This window comes from Triticum dicoccoides, chromosome 3B (assembly GCF_002162155.2).
Source record: "Triticum dicoccoides isolate Atlit2015 ecotype Zavitan chromosome 3B, WEW_v2.0, whole genome shotgun sequence".
Taxonomy (NCBI): Eukaryota; Viridiplantae; Streptophyta; class Magnoliopsida; order Poales; family Poaceae; genus Triticum; species Triticum dicoccoides.
This window is the reverse complement of record NC_041385.1, coordinates 699,941,689-699,947,374: the sequence shown is the minus strand read 5'-3', so window position 1 is coordinate 699,947,374 and position 5,686 is coordinate 699,941,689. Positions and strand designations below refer to the sequence as shown.

General features: G+C 42.6%; 1 pseudogene; it reads left to right on the top strand.

The window, feature by feature from the left end:
* Nucleotides 1-1,214: 1,214 nt before the first annotated feature.
* On the top strand, nucleotides 1,215-3,985 carry LOC119281885 (annotated as a pseudogene).
* The last annotated feature ends 1,701 nt before the right edge of the window (nucleotides 3,986-5,686 follow it).

Below are 5,686 nucleotides of genomic sequence, written 5' to 3'. Positions count from 1 at the left end.
GTAGCACGTGGAAAAAAATTGGGCACGTTTGGCGGATGCGAAGCGGAGACGTGCGACCGAGGGTCCCCTCCGGCCGTACTGAAACCACCCCCTTCCACAGCAAGTACCTGAGCGGTTTGACGGATTGCACCCAACTTCTGCGAGCGCGTGTAGAGCCCCACCCGGGCACCCCACGGCCAAAATGAACAAAATCCGACAACGAACGCACGTTGCGTCACGTCCGGGCAGTATTTTCTGGGTTTTCTGCCCGGAAAATGGTAGAAAATCCATACGGACTCGGAACGGGACAAATTTTTGCGTGCGTGCCCTGCTAGGGCACAGTAGCACGTGGAAAAAAAGTGGGCACGTTTGGCTAAGTTGAAAAAAGAGCCTATTTGATTAAGTTAAAAAAATTGGTTAAGATAAAAAAATTTGATACAGTTAAAAAAATGTGCCTACTTTATTTAGTTAAAAAAAATGAGGCCCTGTAAAAAAAACGCCGGCCGTCTCGCTAACTGACGCGCATGCGTGCATGGGGCCGTCCCACTAACAACGACACCGCAATCAGCGCTCGGGCGACGTCGTTAGCCGACGTGCATGCAAATTTTCCTTCTACGCCAGCCCGTCTCGCCGCCGCCGCGATCTGCACGTGCTGCCACCGTACGCCTCCCGTCGCCCCACACTCCAAAACGGCGCCGGTGCGGCCGCGCCGGCCTGCCCTGACCTGACCCGTTGCCTTGTATACGCTGCCGCTGCCTCTCCCACCGTCGCCCCACCGTACAAACGTCGTCGGTGCCCCCGCGCCGGCTTGCGCCCCCTGACACGTCGCCACTATACGCCGCCGGTGCCTCTCCCACCGTCGCCGTTGTGTAAGTTTTTTTTCCAGTTTTTTATACGACGAGGCTCATAGCAGTATGATGGTATGTGACAGAAATCTATTTGATGCAGTATGAATATCAACGGTGTGATTCCATGTTCTGTTCAAAAGTGGGTTAGCCTAGTTGACAAACTGTCACCCAGTCAGAAATTCAGGTTTTATGAAACGGATATGCAGGGCATGTTTAGAATACCATCGATAAAGATGCGTGATTTTTTGCTTCACTTTTTACTCCAAGGTTACAATCCGAGTAGCAAAAAATTCATGGTTGAAGAGAGTTCTGGAAGTACTGCTGGATGTAAAGGTCTTATTTCACTAATGCCTGATGATGTGTACTCCATATTTGGTTGGAAAAACAATGGAGTGGATGTTTTTGGGTTTCTTAGTACTGAATGAGAAAAAGCAACCAAAAAAATACCTGTTAGTTTTGTTAGCAAGAAAAATGGTAAGATCATGATTGATGATCTCATAGAAAAGATTGTGAAGAATAAGAGAACTGATGATGACTTTATTCGGATGACATTTCTAGTTCTCTTAGGAACTATAATTGCACCAGTGTCTCATGAATACGTTCCGAAAAAATACTATGCCTTAGTGCAAAATATTAAGTTGATAAGGAAGTTCAACTGGAATGCATTCACTTCACGATTCTGTTTATCGGAGATTGGTAAGCTTCTGCAGGACGGCCATGTTAGGCAGTGGCCCCAGGGGAACCTCGCCTTTTTGCAAGTACGTTCTATTTATTAATTTCAACACTTTTGTTATAAAATGTCACGGAAGAACATGTAATTTAATTAGTTTATGTGTTTTGCAGTACCTATACTGGGAGAAGGTGTAACCAATCACCGGTCCAAAATATGATCCGTTGGCATTGTTGAGCCCGCTGATGAGGAACTGGACGGAAGATATGGCTGTGAGAAGAGACAAATATGACTATGAATATGGTCGTGGTGTTGGGATGGTAATCCTAGTAATCATGTTTATTTTACATTTATGAAATAAAGTAAAGTGTGCATATGGTTTGTATGTATAATTCTCTTGTTGCACTTGTAGATCGATGACAACATTACAGAGGAGTATAGGCTGAAAAAAATTGCGAAAGAAGAAGCTCAAAAAACCAAGAAAGCTAGTAGCAAAAAATCTAACGTTACTGGAACGAGGAAAGAGGGCAGCACCTCGGAGGCTTCGAGCCAGAAGCCTACTATGGACCGGATTTTGAGTGAGATGAATGAGATTCGGAAGGAAATGCTTCGTTTGCCAGAGTTATGCGCACAGGTAACACTTGAGCACGTCTCTTTAATGTGCATCACTGAATTAAAGAACTAAGATGAAATGTTTTCTTGCAGAGGATGATTGAGAAACTGAACAAAACCGGCGTCTCCTACAAACCCAGTAACCTGGAAGAGGACAAAGAGAATCTGTACCGAGGCATTAATGAGTCTTCAAACGATGGTGGACGTCCGCAAAAAGAGTTTGTATATCAAAAAGATGATTCAGACCGGTTCCGCACACCTTCCAAAATGAATTTGCAAAAGGATGATAACGGCATTGATGTAACTTCTCATGGAAACACACCTTTTTACTGCACACCTGAGTACTGGGGTAGTTTCAAGGGTGATATGGATGATCCTGTCCAAGTACCAGAAGTATCAGATGAAAAAGCTGCCACATCTTTAGAGACGGACGAAATCGCATCGCATGCGTCGGTTGGTTCTCAAGGAGTACAAGAGGAAGTGGAGGAGGTTACTGGCAGGCGCAAGCGCAAAGGATCACAACATGTCAAGTCTCCTTATGTGGTCCCTAAACCGAACAAACGTGCAAAATGTTCTGCCAAAGGAAGTAAGTTTTTTGTGTTTCTAATTGTTATTGCGTAATAATTATTTATGCATTTGCGTTTATAATTATTTGAGTTGTGCGTTACAGAATTGTTCCAAAATGGTGGTGTTAACAAATCTGGTGATGAGTATGATGTGGTGAAAGCGTCCATCAAGTACGTGCGTGCGCATGAGCATTCACAAAAACATGCCAAAACAGAAATTTTCAATAATGGCATGGAAGAAGGTCTCACGGTGCGGAGAGCTTGTCAGATTATTAACCATGAGTGGCTAAGTGGCAACGTAAGTTAATTTCATATATTGTTTTACAATTGATTCAAAAATACCATTGTTTAATGTAACACATTATTTATAGGTAATTAATGGATACTCATCATTTTTGGTCGACAAAGTTAATGATGATCGTTTCATGTTGACAACTTGGAGGATACATTGGTTGCTTCACATTAGACCCGGAAAGAAGACCGCTGGTAACGATTATGAAGCAGAGTCGCATAGTAATGGACCCGTGAACAGATGTGAGGACGAGTATTTCAAAAAATCAAAGGTAAGTTTGATTGTTAACACGGTACATACATACGATAGTATGTGATGATTGTGTTTTATGGTCCTTGTGATGCAGACTTACATTCCTCTAAACAAGCAAAATAATCACTGGATTACTGTCGTCATGCATAGCGGAAAGAGAGAGTTTCAGGTTCTTGACTCGTTGATGACCGGAAAACTTGACAGTGTTACTAGAGAACTCGTTGAGGACCTGGTAAGTTTAACTTTCAAATGTGCATTTGGTAACATTCGTTTTCTTTAGTACACTGAATGACATTCTTTCCACCATGTTTATTAAATCTGTAGAGAAAACAACTAGCAGAAGATATCCAAGAAGCAAATGCAACCGGAATTGTGAAATATCCGGATGTTTCCAATTGGCCTATTCAAACGTATGACATGCCAAAACAACATGATGGGTGAGTTCTTATTTCGACAGAATGTCGGTCTTGTATGTACAGTAGATATTTAATCTTCGTAAATTGTATTCACTAGGAATTCGTGTGGAATATTTCTCCTTCGATGCTTTCAATATTGGGATGGTGACAAATGGACAGACTTATTTTCACAGGTACGCAAGTCATGTTTGGACTACGATGTACAATGAACGTTGTGCTAACACCATTTTTTTCAGACCTCAATTGATGATTCGAGAGAGTTAATGATTGTGCAACTTATCTTTTCGGAAAGAAACAAGCTTGATAAAGTGAAAAACAAAGTTATTCGGATATCAAAGAAGAAAAAATAGATGCGGCACAGAGGAGTTTTGTATGTGATTGGGTGGTACTGGAGGACTTTATTTTCCAAACGCTTTGCGCACTTGCTTATAAATTTTATGTAATAGACTTGCTTCCGAATAGTTATATGTAATAGACTCGGCACTTTTCCAAATATTTTTTATGTCCACATGATATTTTGTTTCATAAATATTATATAATCATTCTTTTTTTGTTTACATGATTTATTTCCAAACCGTTGTTTTTTCAGACTTGTTATTTTCTGTCCACTACAATAAAATTACTATGGTGACAATTGTTATGTTGAGACATCATTGTTGTTGATATAAATATTCAGTATTCATTGTTTATTTTATGAATTCTGCATGTATTTACTACAGTCCCGTCGGCTGTCAAATATATTAAAATAAGAGAAGTACTCTGTGAACTGTTGTTGAAAAAAAAATGAAAAAAAATGCTCGCCCGTCTCCACAGCGTGTCTTAGTAAGCCCGTCGTTATCAAGCCCAACGGGCGACTACCACAGGCGTTTCGGAGCACGCCGTGGAAACTAGGCCCAACAGGGCAGCATCGACGCGGCACATCGATGGGGTAGTAATCACAGGAGTTTAATTTGACGACGGGAGCTGAGTATATAAACTGGTCGTCGTCCTCTTCGGCCGGCGAGGTGGGACTAAACTTGTGTCGGCCGCGGGGCGACGTGGACACAACCACACGCGACGTGGGCCGGCCCAAAAAGGCACTGGACGGCGCGGTCTTCTCGACGGCTCGACGCGCCGTGGGCCGGCCCAAAAAGGCAATTGACGGCGCGGTCTTCTCGACGGCTCGACGCGCCGTGGGCCGGCCCAGTTACCACCGCTGAGACGCCGCGACAGGGAAACTAACTAGTTTAGTCCCACCTCGCCGGCCGAAGGCGACGACAACTAGTTTATATACACAGCTCCCGTCGTCGCATTGAACTCCTCTGATTACTACCCCGTCGATGTGCCGCGTCGATGCTGCCCTGTTGGGCCTAGTTTCCACGGCGTGCTCCGAAACACCTGTGGTAGTCGCCCGTTGGGCTTGATAACGACGGGCTTACTAAGACACGTTGTGGAGATGGGCGGGCATTTTTTTTTCATTTTTTTTCAACAACAGTTCACAGAGTACTTCTCTTATTTTAATATATTTGACAGCTGACGGGACTGTAGTAAATACATGCAGAATTCATAAAATAAACAATGAATACTGAATATTTATATCAACAACAATGATGTCTCAACATAACAATTGTCACCACAGTAATTTTATTGTAATGGACAGAAAATAACAAGTCTGAAAAAACAACGGTCTGTAGGCAATAATCTTGTTTCACACATATAAAATACTCAACACGAACATAAATTTAACAAATGTTTTTCATATAAATGGAAGAGGTAAAACATTCGCATCGTCTTCACTTGAGTCTTCAAGCCCAGTTGCTGTATACAAAAAAATATGAGAATCAATGCACCGTTAATGAAACAACAAAACTGACATAAACAAATAATAGACATACTCTTCATTTTTGCTGCATGTGCTCCTGTTATGACCTGAGCCACTGCATATGCTACATTTTCGTCCAGATTTCTCGTCAAATGCTTTAGGCCTCTCATTTTTTGTCACATCTGGGCCACCCTTACTGTGACCTCTACTGTTCTGCTTAGGTGCGCCCTTGGTGGAAACCTTTACTGGA